The sequence below is a fragment of the Pelodiscus sinensis genome, chromosome 19 (assembly GCF_052426305.1).
Source record: "Pelodiscus sinensis isolate ZL-2025 chromosome 19, ASM5242630v1, whole genome shotgun sequence".
Lineage (NCBI taxonomy): Eukaryota > Metazoa > Chordata > Testudines > Trionychidae > Pelodiscus > Pelodiscus sinensis.
In genome coordinates, this window is record NC_143070.1 from 30514728 (window position 1) to 30532668 (window position 17941).

General features: G+C 53.4%; 7 non-coding genes across 7 annotated transcripts; 5 read left to right on the top strand and 2 right to left on the bottom strand.

Annotated features, from left to right (window-relative positions):
- Positions 1–1203: 1203 nt before the first annotated feature.
- Positions 1204–1275, bottom strand: TRNAE-UUC (transfer RNA glutamic acid (anticodon UUC)). Its single transcript has one exon. It is a non-coding gene; the product is annotated as a tRNA-Glu (tRNA).
- A 1323-nt stretch (positions 1276–2598) lies between these two features.
- TRNAK-CUU (transfer RNA lysine (anticodon CUU)) lies at positions 2599–2671 on the top strand. The gene has a single exon. It is a non-coding gene; the product is annotated as a tRNA-Lys (tRNA).
- Positions 2672–3083: 412 nt separating this feature from the next.
- Positions 3084–3156, top strand: TRNAV-AAC (transfer RNA valine (anticodon AAC)). The gene has a single exon. It is a non-coding gene; the product is annotated as a tRNA-Val (tRNA).
- A 3673-nt stretch (positions 3157–6829) lies between these two features.
- TRNAA-UGC (transfer RNA alanine (anticodon UGC)) lies at positions 6830–6902 on the top strand. Its single transcript has one exon. It is a non-coding gene; the product is annotated as a tRNA-Ala (tRNA).
- Positions 6903–7806: 904 nt separating this feature from the next.
- Positions 7807–7880, top strand: TRNAM-CAU (transfer RNA methionine (anticodon CAU)). The gene has a single exon. It is a non-coding gene; the product is annotated as a tRNA-Met (tRNA).
- A 2381-nt stretch (positions 7881–10261) lies between these two features.
- On the top strand, positions 10262–10333 carry TRNAE-UUC (transfer RNA glutamic acid (anticodon UUC)). The gene has a single exon. It is a non-coding gene; the product is annotated as a tRNA-Glu (tRNA).
- Positions 10334–11591: 1258 nt separating this feature from the next.
- On the bottom strand, positions 11592–11664 carry TRNAR-UCG (transfer RNA arginine (anticodon UCG)). Its single transcript has one exon. It is a non-coding gene; the product is annotated as a tRNA-Arg (tRNA).
- Between the last annotated feature and the right edge of the window lie 6277 nt (positions 11665–17941).

Sequence of the window (17941 nt, forward strand, 5' to 3'; positions counted from 1 at the left end):
TCAGATGTCTTGGGCTGCGCAGGCCTTGAGTCATGGCAAGAGCTGGAGGGAAATGGGGAACGGCTGCACTTTGGAATGGGAAGGGGGTGTCTGGAACCATAAAGTAGAATAGTTTCAAAGCTCTTTTCAAGGAGGGCACCATGGCTTAGCTGGCTAAAGCACCTGCCTTATAAACAGAAGATCCTGGGTTCAACTCCCACTCGTGCTTTATTGTAGCCTTTGCTCACATTTACTTATGTCCTTCTGGGACACAGAAGAGGCCTCTCCTGCCCACCCATGGAACTGCTGGTTCAGGAAAAGGCTGAGTGGGGAGGAGTGTTGGGGAGGAGTGTTGGGAAGACCGAAACAACAAGTGAGAAGCACCTGATGCCCACAGACCCTGACTCTCCATGGCTGCAGAAGCTGCAGAGGTAGCTGGCTCCAAGTCATGGGCCTTGATGTCTCGTCTCCCTCCCAAAACCAGGGAAGTGTCTCTCACCGCTGCAGCCTCCTGAGGCTCTATGGCCGTGTCTGTACAGCAGGGACAGCAACACTCACAGCCCCACAGGAGGGTCCCTGGCCTAGCAATGTGGCCCCCTGAGCAGCCTCTGATGTTCCCTGCTTGAGCCCCAGAACCAGCCCTGAGTGACAGGGGCTGGGAAAGCAGCTCACACATGCCAAGGGACTGGCCGGGGACAGGACATGAGCCTGCAAGGCAGCAGTGACATCACAAGGAACTTTTACAGCACCTCAGCTCATTGGCTGGGAAGCAGTGACCTCACAGAGCAACCTCAGAGACCCCCATGGCCTGGCTGCCTGGAATCTCCTTTGTGAGGTTTCCCCTTGAACTCACCTTTTAGCCAGATCCCTGGTCAATTTACCCTCTGGATCTTACCCACAAATCACGCTGAGCCAATCCTTTAGCATCTAACATCTAAATGTTTATTACTACAATAATACAATATAGGACACAGGACACATGCTTCTTTGCTCACCTGCACTAGCCTTTCGCAGGATGAGGGGTCCATTCTCCCTTGCCCAGAGGGGACAAGAACAGAAACCAAACAGAACATCAAAGCAGTCCCAGTCAGAGCCTGCCTCTGGCACCCCAGCCCCTCCCTTCCCCCAACCCAACCCAACCCAACCCAACCCACACCACTGGCCCTCCCTGTGATGGAAAAGGGCAAAGACTTGGCAGATTTCATTAATACAGATGAAGCTGGTTTCCATAACTGGGAATTGAACCCAGGCCTCAGCAGTGAAAGTGCTGAATCCTAACGACTAGACCATCAGGGACACATGAACACAGGTCTCTCCTTAACTACACTAGCCTTTCACAGGCCACTTTCTGTCCCCTTCAGGACATGGGTCCATTTTCCATTGGCCAGAGGGGACAAGAACAGAAACCAAACAGAACATCAGAACAGCCAGACTGGGCCATGCCAGTTGCCAAACTAGCCCAGGATCCTGTCTCACATCAGCAGCCAATTTCATTGTCCCGAGGGAATCCTCAGGACAGACAGTTATTAAATGATCCCTCCCATCGCCCATTCCCAGATTCTGGAATACACCAGCTAGGGACACCTGCCCTGTCCATCCTGGTTAAATGCCTTTGATTATGGCTGCCAGGGATCCCAAAGTTGAGTAGCTCTGCATTAAGGGTTCTTATTAACGTCAAGAACCTCAAGCAATGTAAAGCCAGAGTGTGATGGAACTGGAAAGGAAAATGTTTACACTAGAAGGATTTTTTTCCAAGGGGGCACTTGGAGTTGAGACGAGGACCAGTTGATCTGCAGTCAAAGACTCTATCACTGAGCTACACCCCCATGGAAGTTAGCATCAGCAGCCAATATTGGGAACTGGGCAGGGAACAAGAGGCTTTTGTGTAACACAGAACCCAGGTGCTACCCTTGGGCTTGGTCTGCACACTGAGCAGACGGGTGCGAGGGGTCTGATGCTGTCAAATATGCAGGGCAAGTCACACACCTGGCCCCCAGGGGAGGTGGGGGATTTCTATATTTTAGGAAGGGTCCTGAGTCCTGGCTCCCAGCCACACACCTTGGCAGAAGGACCAATGGCCCCTGCACAAAGTGCATTGTGGGAAGAAGAGTTGGGGCAGCAGGAAAGGGGCCGGCCCCTCAGCACCAGGGCACGGGCAGGAGAAGATGGGAGTGAATCCTGCTACCTCTGCCATGGCTTGGCCCAGGAGGGCTGGGGTCTAGCAGCTTTTCACCCCAGCTTTGTGGGAGGCCAAGTAGGAAGGGGCCTCTGGAGGCTCATAGCCCCCTGGCCAGCTGTGTCTGTGGAAAGGGGGAAGAGGACACATACCTCTCACTGGGGAACAGGGCACATGGATCCCACTCGTTCCTGCAGAAAATGAAACAGGCTGAGCATTTTGCAGAGACCAGGCCAGAGCCCTTCTCCTGTCCCTGGAGAGATGGAAACGGGGCCGTTCCTTGTGGGGAAAGAAGTGGGTGTGTCGGGAGAGGGGTTCGAGTTCAAACCTCTCCACAGACCAGAACCCCACATTAGGGGCAAGAAAGAGCCTTGAGTCAGGCAGTGGAGAACACTTGGCTCCTGTTACCCTGAGATGGGATATTAGGAAATTTTTTCCATGCGGCCTGGCTAGCTCAGTTGGTAGAGCATGAGACTCTTAATCTCAGGGTCATGGGGTCAAGCCCCATGCTGGGCAGTGCCCTTCCTTAACTCACATTCTCAGCCTGTGAGCAATTGGCTCCCAGTTTTCACCAGGGTTTTAAAAAGAAAAAGTCTAGTCCTGGGGTCCAGCTTTAGTAGAACCAAAGAAAGAACCAACTGCACTTTCCATCTTCTGAGGAGAAGGGAAGAGGATTTTCTTCTCCTCAGTTCTAACCACATCACCCCAGGGGGAGAAAAAATAACCCCGTCAGCTTCTGTAGCTTCACCTCCTTCCACAGCAGCTCCAGCTTTGAGCTACAAATCTCTAGGGGCTGGTGAGGAAATTAGGCACTTCCCTGAGAACAAGAGGTGGAGTGTTCACAAGGAGCATCCCCCTCCCCTGCAGAGCAGGGTGTTAGAAAGAGCCAGGAACAGAACAGTCAGACAAGTTCTATCCCTTGAAATGTGTTTCTGTGGTGTAGTGGTTATCACGTTTGCCTAACACGCAAAAGGTCCCTGGTTCAAAGCCAGGCAGAAACACAGGGTCTTCTCTTATTGCGGTGCCCAGGTAGCTGCTGATGACCAGCCTGTTGATAAGCCCAACGCTCATATGACAGAGGGAGGGGGGAGGTAATGTCAGCTGATGGTGCGAACCTGGGGAAGCCAGATAAATTAGGGCAGGCAGCTGCTTGTGCCTTGGCCTCCCCTGCCCTGGGAAGCTGGTGCATTGGGCTGGCTCTGCCTGCTGCCTTCCTTGTGTGACTCTTCCCTCCCCCCCAAAAAAAAGCAGAAGAATAAGCTGCACAAATTGGGTTTTGAAATGTGCGTAGCTTTTCCCAGAAGAGCAGTGTAGGGCAGACATAGCCTGAGTGTTGCTCAGCACTGGTAGGAGACAGGGAGGGATAAAACGATCTAATGGCACCTGAAGCCTTTCAGAACAACCCCCATCCCCAACCGCGAGAACCAGCCCTTCCCTCCATCCTCACTGGGGTCTGCTGGGAACTGTCTGGACTCAAGCCAACCCAGTTTCACCCTAAGGATTGCCTGTTCTGTAAAAGCTGCGCCCTGGAAATGAGAAAGCAGCTAAACTCCTCTACCTGCAAAACCTGCTCCTGCCCAGCCCTCCTTGTTCCAGAGCCCACAACATCTCTGGTGCTGCCCAAGGCGCCTTTCTGAAAGGGCCACTTGTGGGACTGACACCCATGGGCCGGCTAGCTCGGAGGTTTAGGACGTGGTGCTCATATCACACACATGCGTCTTAAGAGCAAGCCCTTTGTTTCAAACCATAATGGGCTCGCTATTCCGACATCCCTGCAAACCTCATGGCACGAGGAGCGAGGGGCGTTTTGGAATAGCGATTTATTTGGAACCAAGTGCTGTGTAGCCAGCGCCAAATTACAAAATAAGCTATTTCAAAATTGACTCCAAATAAGCTACACAATTGCATCGCTTATTTTGAGGAATGGGACGCACCCCTAGTGAGTTAGAGCCCAGCTATGCCCCCAGGCCCATACACCCACTGCTGCCTTGCAGGCTCATGTCCTGCCCCTGGCCAGCCCCTTGGAATGTGTGAGCTGCTCCCCCTCTGCCCCTGTCACTCAGGGCTGGTTCTGGGGCTCACGCAGGGAACATCAGAGGCTGCTCAGGGGGCCACATTGCTAGGCCAGAGGCCCCCCTGTGGGGCTGTGAGTGTTGCTGTCCCTGCTGTACAGACAGGGCCATAGAGCCAGGGAGAGATTCACTGAACAGGCCAAGGTCACTCAGTGAGTGAGAGCCAAGATCTGCCCCCAGCTCCCTGCCCCACCCACCCACGTACTGACTCCCTCGCTGCCAGGGGCTGTTTGCATTGGCCTCTTCTCTCTGGAACCAGGCTTAAGCCACAGCTGAGGCTCTGGGCAGGGGGCTGGGTATGGGGGGGTCTGAGTGTGGGAGGGGGAGCGTATGTTCCTCTGGTTCAGCTTTTCCCTTTCTTCTACCCCAGCAATTGCCCTGTTGCAAAGTAGAGGGAGAGGATGAGGAGCTAGCTGAACTTTGGGGCCTTGTGGTACCATGGTAAGCATGTTAGCTATCTAAGCAGTGGTGCTTGGAATGAGTCCACCGAATTATTCAAAGGTTTTGGGTTCAAATCCCACCACAGTCACTTTTATCTGATTTCCAGAGTGGCTTTTATAGAAGAGGCTGGACCTGCCCCTGTTGCATGACGAGAGTGACAGGGAGCTTGTGACAGGACCTCTCTGTAACATGCCTGTAACTCTAGTGTCTGGCTCTGACACTCCAGCAGTGGGGCCGTCCAGCCCGATTCAGACCAGGCCGGTCGGAGCCTCTCGCGCTCATCAAGGGGAATTCTGCACTTGCAGCTTTGGGAGCCAGGGTCACATTGCAGAGCTCCCCCAGGGCCATCCCATGGCGTCACCAGGCCGGCCTCCCGCACCCTCGGAAATGTAGTTGTGTTTTATCCTTCCCCTTCAGTAACAACCGGCCATTCCCCACCCAGCCCCAGCCACCGTGGGATCCGCTTCCTTACCCAGGAGCAGTGTGAGTGCCAGCGCGGCTCCCTGATGAGGCTGCAGCGGTGGGAGACACTTCCCTGGTTTCGGGAGGGAGACGAGACGTCAAGGCTCATGGCTCGGAGTCAGCTACCGACACCTATCAAAAGCTGATTTTCAGAGGGGCTGATCGGCCCTTCTTGTGTATCTGGCTTCTTCAAAGGAGCTTAATCAGGAGCTAAAAGTTGAAGAAGGGACATTTAGAAGGGTGAATTTCTGTCTCTGGCAGTGTTTTTTCTGTGCCCCAGTAGTCTAATAGGTAAAGCACTGGTCTCTTGAACCAAGATTTGCTGGTTCAAATCCCATGTGGGGTGACAGTTTGCTGTAACTCACAAGGAACTTTGTGCTCTGCGAGAATTAGCAAGGACCCTCCACAGTGGCTGTCTCTGTCTACAAAAACTGTTCAGACCCCATCCTGGTCATCACTGGTGTTAGGTGAAGATCTGAGTGCTAAAAGCCCAGGTATCCAAAGTCAGAAGCAAGGGTCTAGAAGGCCCAGGAGTGACAGCCAGAGGGAGGTGGTTGTAGCAGAGCAGGGTCTGTGTCTGTTTGGAGACAAAGAGGAGCCTGAGGATGAGAAGGCCCATGAGAGACAGAGACTCCAGAGCAGTGGGGTGGTTAGTTATTTGGTCTGGCAAACTGACAGAAAATCCCCAGGCCCTGAGCATGGTGCTGGTGAAGCCCATGGGGCAGTTTGCCTGATAGGATTTGGGGGCATGGAGAAGCTGGGAAACTCGGGGAACTCTTTGGGTGGATAACATCCCTAGCTGTGCTGTGACATGGTGCTGTCAGGGAGCAGCGTCACTGTTCCAGGAGCGAGTTTTGTCCTGGGCACCGATATTGAGGGCGTGTGCACCTGTTTGTGTGTGAGCCCTCATGGCACCTGCACCTGCCAACTCCTTCCAACTCCTGCTGGGAGGTGAAGGGTCCCCTGGCCCCATAGTTTCTGGTGGGGAGAAGTGGAGGGACCCTTGATCCTATATTTCCTGTTGGAGAGGGGTGGAGGGACCCTAAGCCCTATAGCTCCTGCCAGGAGGGACCCTGATCCCTTATCTCCTGATAAAGTTTCAGTTCTTCCCAGGCGGGATGTTCCAGACATGAGGGATGCCAGCGCACTGGCCCAGCCTGGGCCTGCAGTGATGGTTTCTACACATGCGGGAAATTCCCCGGCTTGAACCCCCCCTCCCCTCACACACCCAGCGCTTCTCCCCCTCACAGAGCTGCTGCCTCTCCTGGAGGTGGATGAACTGCAGGTGCGGGACAGCTCCCTGCCAGCAGGGACAGCAGCCAAGGCACCAAATATCGCTGGGTCTGCAGCCAGTGTTGGGAACTGGGCAGGGAACAGGAGGCTTTTGTGTCACACACGTCTCAGGCAGGACGGACCCTCACTGAGCCCAGACTGTGACTGGTCCTAGCCAGGAATGTGTCCGGGGCTGGTTTGCGTCACTCTCAGGCCGTGTCTACACTGGGCGTAAGAGCGACGCTGCCGCGGTCGATGTTCTGGGCTCTAGGGAAGACCGGCTGATTGGAACTGAGCTGTGCAGAGTCTTGTAAAGGGAACCGCAACTTCTCTGGAGATTTGCTGAGTTTTAGATGAGGGTTTAGCAGAAGGGACGTTGTGGGCTCTGGAACAAGGTGGATGGGGCAGGAAAAACTATTCCCAGGCAGGGGAATTAGCTCAAGTGGTAGAGCGCTTGCTTTGCATGCAAGAGGCAGTGGGATCAATACCCACATTCTCCAGTCATAGATGTTTGCTCCTTCCTATTTTCCACAGGCAGAGCCAGCCAGGGGCTAAGTGCTTCCAGGGGCTCCTTCCCTCTTCCAAAAGGCAAGGGGCTGGTTTCCACGGTGCAGGGGTTTTGCATTTACCTTACAGGGAGCAGTTCCCTGGCTAAAAGTCAGGCAGGTAAAGTCCAGCCTGTAACACCCATTGGAGGGGATTCGCCTGCCAGGGGAGGGCAGAAACAGACCAGCACTTGGGAGCTTGGCTGCCAGCTGCTTAGCACATCTGGACACAGAAGAATCCCAAGACTTGGTTCTGCCAGGCTCCAGTTTCCCCTCTTCTGTTTCTTTTCAGCTCCCTGCAAACTGCCTCCCAGCTGTGGGTGAGGCTGAGTGTGAGTGAAACCAGCTGCGCTTTGCGTGATTTTGTTAATTGTTTAAAAAGCCTCAGGCACCTCTTCTGCGTGGGGAGGTGCCTGTAACCATCCTTCCCGTGTGTCTATACCAGAGTCTAAGACACAGATTACTTCTCAGTGGTGCCACGTCCCTCCTTTATCTCTGCGGTTACAGCCCCTGCTCTCTCCCATTTCTGGCCCATCCCCCAGGTGTCCATGTGATTCACTTACCTGTGGGCTTTGGGCACCTGCCCCCATCAAACCTACTTCAAAGCCTCCTCACCAGTCTGCATCCAAATACTCTTCCCTTCCTCAACACTTGAGCCCCATCCCTGCTGAGCAGCCCTTCCTGCAACAGCATCAAGGAGGCCAAAGCCCTCTCCCCACGGAGCTGTAGCTTTCTGTGCCCAGGGGGCCAGACCCCACCAGGGTGGAAGACAGGAGAGAAGTGGGGAATGGCTGCAATTTGGGAGTCAAAAGTGTTGTCAGGAAACATAAAGAACTGTTGTAAAGAGTCTTTGGAGGAGGGCACCATGGCTTAGTTGGTTAAAGCACCTGCCTCATAAACAGGAGATCCTGGGTTCAACTCCCACTGGTGCCTTGTTGCAGCTTGTGCTTGCATTTTCCTATGTCCTTATGGGGCACAGAAGAGGCCTCCCCTGGCCACCCATAGAACTGCTGGTTCAGGAAAAGGCTGATTGGGGAGGAACATTGGGAAGAAGGAAACCACAAGCCTGGAGCGGGTACAGATGCTGCTGTGCTTGGCCCTGGCAAGGCAGGGCTCTGACTGCAATTGCTGGGACAGGAGAGCCAGCACCACACACCCTTGTGATTCCGTGGGGGTGTCCGTGCTCAGAGAGCCTGAGGGTGCAACCTCTGCAGGCATGGAGAGTCAGGGTATGTGGGAGTCAGTTGCTTCTCATCTGTGGTTTCCTTATTCCCAATGCACCTCTCCAATCAGCCTTTTCCTGAACCCGCAGTTCCATGGGTGACTGGAGAGGCCTCTTCCGTGTCCCAGAAGGGCATAGGAAAATGTGAGCACAGGCTGCAATAAGGCACCAGAAATTGAACCCAGGATACCCTGTTTATTACACAAAGTTTTAGCCTGCCAAGCCATGATGCCCTACTCAGACCCACTTGTAAACTGTTCTATGTACGGTCCCAGATAACACCATTACCTCACAAAGTTCAGCCATTCCCCATTTCCCTCCTGTCTTCCCACCCTGGTGGTGTCTGGCTCCCTGGGCACAGAAGGCTACAGCTCAGTGGGCAGAGGCTCTAACATGCACATCTCCCCCAGCCGCTGGGACTGTGGAGTTGCCTTTGAGGTTCTGCAGGGTTGTGGGAGGGAGAAATGGAGCAAACTTTGATTCTCTGGCTTGTAAACCCCTTGGTCTCAGGGTTTAGGTTGGAGTCCCCAGGTGGGGGCCCGGCCTCCTTCAGTTTGGTCCCTTCCTGAGGGCACAAAATTAACAACAGAGAATTCCTTTGCCCTGCAGCAATCTCTGTTGGCCAAAGGGTTAGCAACCGAATATTTGCCCAAGTTTAAGTGCAGCAGAAGATACTGTTGAATGTGTTTCTGTGGTGTAGTGGTTATCACACTTGCCTAACATACAAAAGGTCCCTGGTTCAAAGCCAGGCAGAAACACAGGGTCTCCTCTTATTGCGGTTCCCTTGGTGCCCACAAAGCAGTGCCAGGGCCTGCCCCCTGTGGTGCAGGGATGGGTGGTCTGTGTGCTGGCTTTCAGGAGCATGTGGGAGACAGTGAAACAGGTTAGGCTGAGATAGGAGGATGCGGGGCTGGGGCTGAGACTTCTCAGCAGTCCCTTACCTGGGACCAGGTCATTGCAGCCACTCAGTCCAGGGCCCACCCTGGAAGTGCCACTACTGAAGCTGTGCACATGACGTCCTGCCTCATTCCCACACCCCAGCAGCCCAATTCCCTTCACTAGCTTCCCACCCAGCACCCTCAACTTGCTTTGACACCCTCCCTTGTTCCTGCTCCCCCCACCCTACCCTGCTCCCTTATCCACGTTCCTTCTGCACCCTTTCTCCTGGCCACACACGGCTCCTTGGCGCTTCTCAATCCAGGCCCTGCAAGGAGCCATCAGGCAGGAAGCAGCCCTTGGAGCTTGGCTTGCACTGGATCTGGTAGTTTCCCACCACATCTCACCTGGGAAGAGGTGACTTGTTCTCCTTCCTTCTGACCTTACGTCTCCGTTCCCTTCAAAGGTCTCCGCTGCCTCGGGACCCGCCTCCTCAGGGCGCTGCCCCTCTGCCACTGGGCTGGGAGCGGGAGACTCCACAGTCTCTGCACTTGGGCTGAGAAGTCTCACTGGGACTCGTCTGTTGATGGGTTAGTCAGCCCGATGGCCAGTCGGATCCATTCCGTAGCGTTGCCCGAGAGGGAGCTTTACAAGTGCCCAGTATCCATTGGTATTTTCTGGGGCTCGGTGTAGGAGATTGGGCTTGGCCATCTTTTCCACGGGAAATGCCTCTTTTTTGGAACAGCAGCTCCCAGGAGTTCATGGAACTTCTTCTACTCAGCTTGGGAAAGGGACGACTAAGGGGCGACGGGACAGAGGTTTACGTAACGATGACAGGGGTGCAGAAAGCAAATAAGATTTTTTTTTCTCCTACTCAAGATCCTGGGTGAGAGAATGAAATGGTAAGTAAGTAACCAAAATAAAAATAAACCACAAGGAAGCATTTTTGCGCCCAGTGGATCTCCTTGCCAGAGGATGTTGTGAAAGTGAAATCTACAAGAAGGTCCAAAACAGAACTGGATAATTTGCTGCTGTCGTGATATAGGATCCTGGGCTAGCTGGACAACTGGCATGGCCCAGTCTGGCTGTTCTGATGTTCTGTTTGGTTTCTGTTCTTGTCCCCTCTGGGCAATGGAAAATGGACCCTCGTCCTGAAGGGGACAGAAAGTGGCCTGTGAAAGGCTAATGTAGGTAAGGAAAGATGATTATTCATGTGTCCCTGATGGTCTAGTGGTTAGGATTCAGCACTTTCACTGTTGTGGGCTGGGTTTGAGTCCCAGTCAGGGAAACCAGTCTTAACTTTCACATGACAACTCCCCACTCATTCATCTTACCTCATTGTTCCAGCAGCTGTGACCCAAGAGGTTCACTCAGGGCTCGTTTTCCAATGTCACCTACCACAGTATTCACACAGCAAACTGTAGTGCAGAGGAGTTCTGGCTGTTCTGGTCTTAGGCTGCCTGGGAGGTGAGTTCTGCTTCAAGGTCTTCTCTCTTCCTTTCCCTTTTCCTTCCTCTTCTCTTCTCCCCTTTTCCTTCTTCTTGCTGGTCTCCTTCTTGGACCCCAGTTTATATAGAGAAACTCAATACTGCTTAATTGTTCCTTAACCAATTATTTTAGTATAATTTCACTAACCAATCAGAACATTCTGTAACAGAATTACCTAACCAATCAGACCCCACTGCCTTAGCTGATTTACACCTAGCAAAATCAATTATCCAGCAGACAGGAACAGATCCAAACCAGACTATCACACGGACAAACAACACTACTCGAGGAGGTGGCAAAATGGAATCTAGGAGGCCAGACTCCTTCGTGCTCCGCCAGGACCATGCACGGGACGGGCAGCGCCCCAGGATCTGCATGCGCCCGGATCAGTACCAAACCCCGCCAGCCGATTCTCTTCCCCCTTGGACATCCCCGCTCACCCCCACCCTCTGTCGGCCTGGCGGTTCTCCCCCACTTCTCCTCCTGATCTACCCACACCAGCCCTGCTTCCTCCCATCAGTTCTCCCCCCATCTTTCCCAGCCAGCCCCACTGCTCCTCCCTTCCCCCAGCCAGCCCTGCTTCCACCAGCAGAACCAGAGTAATCCAATAAACCCTGCACCACCACATCGTGTACTGAAAAGGGGCTCGTTTATTTTCAGAAAGCCGACGCCATCTTTGGAATTTTGTATCCATATTCTCATTCCGGATGGTGAATGCACCAAGCTCTCTCCATTCCGACACATGGCAGCGCCTTAAACCTCACTGGAACTGGCAGCAGCAGGGATATTTAAAAGGCTTTTCAATGTTTATTCAGGATCTCTGTGCCCTGATCAGACCCCCTCCCTGCTGGCTGATGCTCCACCCACCCCAGGCCAGGCTGCCACTTCTCTCCTGGCACCACCAGTCCTGGTTTCACAAGCCAGTAACCCCAACACCCCACAATATCCCCCATAATTTAGAACTACAGGCCTTCTAATGGGGTTATAGAAAAACCACATAGGACCTTTCCAGGGCAGCAACATCAGGATCCATGAGCACAGACAAAGGAAGGTAAATGCAACTGTGAAGGGACTCGAACCCTCAATCTTCTGATCCGAAGTCAGACGCCTTATCCTTTAGGCCACACAGTCTTGACTTGCAGACAGCTGCACTTCCTGCAATGTGTGGGTAGAAAAAAGTTTCCCTAGTCCAGTGGTCCCCAATGTTTTGGGGATGCTGGGTGCCTGGGGGCAGGGTCACTCACGCACTGCGCCTCCAAGGGTGGGGCCGCTCATGGGCCACGTGCCTGGGGGCGGGGCCAAGCATGCGCCACGCGCCTGGGGCCAGCACCGGATTGTGCCGTGACCCCGGAGCCAGGACCGGCACCAGCATGTGCTGTGACCCCGGGCAGGGGCTTTCCAGGCACCGTGTGCCTGGGGCCGGCACCAGCATGTGCTGTGACCCCGGGCAGGGGCTTTCCAGGCACCGTGTGCCTGGGGCCGGCACCGGCATGTGCTGTGACCCTGGGCAGGGGCCGCCCATGCTCCTGGGGCTGGCACCTGCCGCATGCCCAGGCCAGCCCAGATTGCTCTGCGGGCACACATAAATGGCCCAGCCGGTACCATGGCACCTGCAGGCACCGCACTGGGGACCACGGCCCTAGTCCATCAGGTTTTATTATTTTCCTTGTTTGGGGGTTTAGAAATCACGTCTGAGCTAGTGAATTATTCTTATTGTGTGTAACTTAGGATTGCAGCCCACGGATTTTTCCTGAGTCTATGTCACTTCATGGCTCTCTAACACCTAGGCTATCTCCATACTGCATCTCTCCTCCGCAAAACCTCATGCAAATGTAGCACAGATTAGCATATTGCCATGCTCATTTGCATAATTAATTGGGGTCCGTTTTTGCACAAGAGGCTTTTGCACAAAAAGGAGCTGTGTAGACTGGGGATCTCCCTGCTTCCTGCTTCCCCTGGCTCTAGCCTGGCCCTGGGCCTCTTTCCTGCCAGCCCCATGGGGCCGGGGAAATGCAGGGGGCCATTTCAGAGTCTGGTTGGGGGCTGTTACCTGTCCATGCCGTGATGGGGGGGGGAGAGTGTCACACGGCTTCTACTAGCGCTGATACTTAAGTAAAAACAAAACTTAAACAGGCAGCGGGAATGGGGCGGCCGGAGGGAGCTGGGAGAGCAGAGGCAGCCTGAGCGCTGAGAGCCCCAGGTGCCCACCAAAAACATCAGCTGTTTGTCCCATGCTGCAAGGGGCAGCACTCAGGGCTCTGAACTTTGCAACCCGAGTTCAACTGTCAGTGGGATTTTCCTAGGCTGGTTGTTGCAAAACCCTCCCGGCTTTAAGTTTCTTTTCCTCAGGCTGGTGAGAAGAGATTTTTGTGCCTTCTGCTGGGTGTCTGGTTCCCACTGGCACTCGGCCTCTCATCTGGCTGGCTCACAAGAGCTGGAGCCATGAAACCCACCAGCCTGGCTAGAGATGCAGCGGGCTGAGTTTGTGTTTGTTGCTGCTTCCTCTGATGCCCTCAGGTCCGGTCCCAGCAGCTTCCAGACTCTGCCTATTGCCCCCTGGCCTCTGCTAACCCATCCATTGGGTGTGGAGCTATTGCCTTGGGCGTAGGAACAGTCTGGGAGAGGGAGCAGCACAAGTGAGAGGCTGGACCAAGATGCACTCGACCGGTTTGGTTCTTTTGGATCTGCCCCTCCTGCACCCCTGGAGACATTGAAACAAAAAAAGACCCATGAGAAGAACCCAGCTATTTTACTTTTGCTGTGGCATGAATGGATCTAGCTCAGGGGTCCTTCTGCATGGGAAGCGCCCCTGTGCTCCTGGGTTCTTCTGCGATGCCACTCGCTTGGGGGAGCACAGGGCCTGACACTTGTAGACGGGCCAACATGGACAAACCAGCAGCACTCAGGCCCCATTCTAAACGGGCCCAAATGTGGGTAAAACCTCCTCTTTCAGAAAAGTCCTTATTCCTACTAAAATGAGGAATACAGGGCTTCCGAAAGAACACGCCAACTTTTTTGGAAACTGATCTCAAAAAGTTGACCTGTTCCATGGATGGGGCAGAGTTTTTCCCAGATACAAAAGCTATCCTGGAAAAGCTCTATAGTGGGGATTGTAGTCAAGAAGGGCACTATGGCTTAGGTGCCTAAAGCATCGGCCTTGTAAGTAGAAGATCCTGGGTTCAAATCCCAGTGGTGCCTTGTTGTAGCCTTTGTTCATGTTTTCCTGTCCCCTTCTGGGACACAGAAGAGGCCTCCCCTGGCCACCCATGGAACTGCTGGTTCAGGAAAAGGCTGATTGGGGAGGAATGTTGGGAAGAAGGAAACTACAAGCCTGGAGTGGGTGCAGAGGCTGCTGTGACTGGCACTGGCAAGGCAGGGCTCTGACTGCAATTGCTGGAACTCTGGCAGTGCCAAGTGCCCGTGTGATTCTCTGGGAGTGTCAGCGCCCAGAGACTCTGTGAGGGATGCAAATGTAGACACTCAAAATTGTAAATGAAGCTGGGATTTAAATATCCTGCACTTCATTTGCATATTCACAGACCAGTGCCCAGTGCTATTTCAAAATACTTTATTTTGAAATACAAAACGCTGTTGAGATACGCTTATTGTGGAAGAAAACCCTTCGTCAGAACTAACCCTTAAACCTCATTTCAGAAGGAGTAAGGGTGATTTTGAAAGAAGGGTTTTCTTTTGAAAGAACTGTGTCTAGACAGCGCCTGTTAGTTCAAAATAGCATATTTCGAAATAGCGGCCAGACATGATTATGCAAATCCCCACTTCATTTGCAATGTCACTCAGCTGAATTTGCATTGCTCTCTGGGAAGCGGAATGACGTGTAGACAAACCCTCACATGGGGAGATGCAGAGATCAGAATTGCCCTGCCTCCCTCAGCTTGTCTGGCTCCTTTGTCCCATTTCCTGCCTCCCTGCCAGAGCTGACCCAATGGCTGAAAGGGACAGCAGCTGCTGCTGATGACAGGTAAGGGGAGAAGATGGGCAACAAGACCCTGGAGACCACTTGGCCTTAGATCCTGGCCACCCACCATTCACTCTGATGAGGCCATAATCTGTGAAGGGGGAATTTTGACTGACAGTCTCCTCTGAGTTGGAATCCCAGCTCCTACAGAGTTCAAAGGAAGGGGACAGCCCAGTAGGGACTGAAAACCACTGCTCCAGGTGAGGTTTGAACTCACATCCTGAGCATGTCTCCTATGCGCACTGCCTTATAAGTACTGTGCACTGACCCATTGCACCACTGGAATAGAGTTTTCTCCAAAGTCCTTACATCGAGAAAGTAGAATTGAGTGAGAGGGGCAAGAAGATCAATTCTCAAGGATTGACACAAGCCAACATTTCACTAGCAAGCCCCACTGAGATTGGAACTCAGCTTATAGGACGTAAAATCCGGAATCCTGCCCCTTCCACTATGGCACCATCATGCTGCCACATGCTTGAGGTTCTCAGCTGGTAGCTGACACTCTGCTCTCCTGGCTTTTTCCATTCAGCTGCATCACCTCTCCAGACCCTGCCCCAGCTGCATGTGGGCTCATGGCAATGAGCTGGCTCCCTCCCCGGCAGAGGAAGGAGAAACGTTGCCCTGTCCCTCCTGCTTAGCTGGCTGGCCCCAGGTAAGGTCACATGAGATTATCCAAACACATCTGTAACCCCCAAGGAGATGACTTAGATTCCCGGGGCCTTGTCTGCTGGCAGCTCGGGGAGAGGCTCTGAGTTTGCCTTGGCTCCCCCTCCCTACCAGGGACAGAGTCTGCCCGGCAACCCATAGGGAGTGAGATGCCCCTCCCAGGGGGAAGGGGAGGCCATTGTGGAGGGGAGTCTGGAGCCAGCAGGGCAAGGGGAGCTAGTAAGCCCCAGGCCTGCATGCAGGGTTCCCCCTGAGAACTAGCCTCTAGGGACCGGAAGGCAGGATCCCTCAGCTGGGTTTTATGTCTTCACTGTTGAGTCCCAGTTTGTGGCGTTTGCTGGGAGGCTTCCCCAGCCAGGCTGAGTTGGTGCACTCACACACTATGAATGACCTCAGGTTGAGAGATGACTCAGTCTCTGCAGAGGGGCTGCTCTCTTCTCGCAGGGACCCTCTTCAGGCAGGAACCAGGCTGCTTCGGTCCCAGAATTTCCCCCCACCGCGAAGGGGTGCCGGGCTCAAGGTGCAGGCCACACAACTGCACCAAAATTCAAACTATAACCTCCTAGCCCAGCATCCAGACCCACACAGCAGGCAGCAGCCCTGAACTCGCCGCTAGAGCTGAGCTGACCATGCGGTGACTCCTCTCACCCAGGGAGCAGGAGAGCCGACTAAGCCTGGCTGCGGAAGCCTCCCAGCAAACTCCTAGGATGCCCTAGGCTGCCCCTCGGGGGGTGGGCTGTGAGCTCCCATCTGGGGGAGAAAGTTGGAGGGGAGAGAGTTGGGAGCCAGGGGGCTCTGAGAGAAGAGAGGTACGGGGGGGGGGGGGCGCAGCCCCAGGAGCAGCTGCACCACAGCCCAGCTCCAGCCCTGGGAAAGCGTTGGAATTAGTCGTGGGAGCAGCCTCCCCGCCCCCCTACCCCTGGTCTTGGTGGAGGCCTCCAGCCTCCAGACCAGGGCCCTGGCTGCCAGAGCAGATCCTATCCTTATGCTACATGACTGCAGCAGGCCCTCAGATCAGGCTGTGGCCCCACTATGTGGCAGGCCCTGGCTCCCCACTAGAGCAGCCTCCCCCCAGCCACGTGGCAGTGGCCAGCTCCCAAAGCAAGCCTCAGCCTCCAGAGCAAGCCCTCCTCACCACATGGCCGGAATAGGACCTGACCGGCCTCCACCACGTGGCCTCGGTACAGGCCTCCAGCCTCCGGCACAGGCCCTTTCCCCACCTCCCCCTGCCATGTGGCCACAACATGCAGGATTTCACCAGAGAAAGCCCTGCACCCCCCACGGCACACCATCCAAGAGACCACAGCAGGCCCCACCCACCAGAGCACGTCACTCACCTCTGTGGAGGTGGGGTGGGTGGGTCATTTTTTGTGTGTGGCTGTACTGGCGCACACCTTAGAGGGAACGCTGCCCGGCATTTTTCAGCGCTGTCCCTCGGCCAGGGTAGACCACCCCTTCGAGTGCAGGGTATATTTTCTGAAGACAAGTAAATCTCATTGTGGCCCTTGCAATAATCAGCTCGGCTTCGCCTACCCTGACCTGTGACTATGCAGTGAATTGGATCCCACTCCTCTAACGCCCGAGGTGTCTACACTGGCCTAACAAACCGCCACCATGAGAGACACGGTCCCCCCAGGTCGACATTACTTCGAAATAACGACTCGCTGTTGCAATGCGCGTGTTATTTCGAAATAAAGACAGTTATTCTGAAATAACACTGCTGTGCAGACATCCCCTAAATGTATGACAAACAAAAATATCATTTTTTCATTTGCTTTATGCCTGGGAAGAAAGCTTCACCACACTCCATGTTATAAGTCAGTACATGCCAGCGCCGTTAATACAATTAAGTTAATCTGTGAAGACTCGGTAAAAGGATCCCTTCTCTGTTTCTTTACCAAACTGTATTTGTTGTGTTTTTAAAACCAAGGACATGAAGAGCCCAATGCTGCTCTGAAATCAACAGTGGACACTGACTGCAAATAATATTTCTACAGAAAAATAAACGAAAGAGGATATTGCAGCAGAGATTTGTATGGAGAGGAAGGCAGGATGTCAGACTGAGGAAGGAGTGATATTAAATGATGCAGGAGCAGGCAGGGAGGGGCTATATCTTGATTACCAATTATATGTGGCTAGAAAGTTGAAAAGCGCAGGAATTAACGCAGCCAGAAGTTCAAAGAATGTTACAAACAAGATTGGTTAATTCGTTCTATGTTTTTTCACCTATGAATGTTCAAAGGTGCAGCGCTGTATGGGGTGTATGTGCTCTGCTGTCTAGAGAGAGCCAATCAAGATGAGAGTGAGGGAGAGTCACACACGTGTGTCGCTGTGCTGGTTATGACACATGGACATTGTCACTGAACAGTTGGACAATGCCATAATGAATTGGGTTCAGTGAAATGTTTTGGATTTCTTGAAGTGTCACAGCTGAAATACACATGATATATACAAATGTAAACCTGTCAGATGTTGATATAGACATGAGGGAAGAATAAAGGTCAATAATTCCATTTCTAAAAATTGATTTTTAATAAAAAACTGTTAAAATTTAAAGGAAAATGTTGTGCCGACACCTTGTTACAGTGACAGGCTTCTAAATTAGAAGACATTTTTTCTTTCATGTTTGACATTGAGATTTCACAGCAGTAGAAAACAGAGAAGTGAGGTCCCCTCCCCCGTCCCGTACCATCTGCGCACCCTGGCCCAGGGGACGGGGCAAGGTGAGGGCAGCAAACCCCACCCACTGTCTGGCTGTGTTTCTTA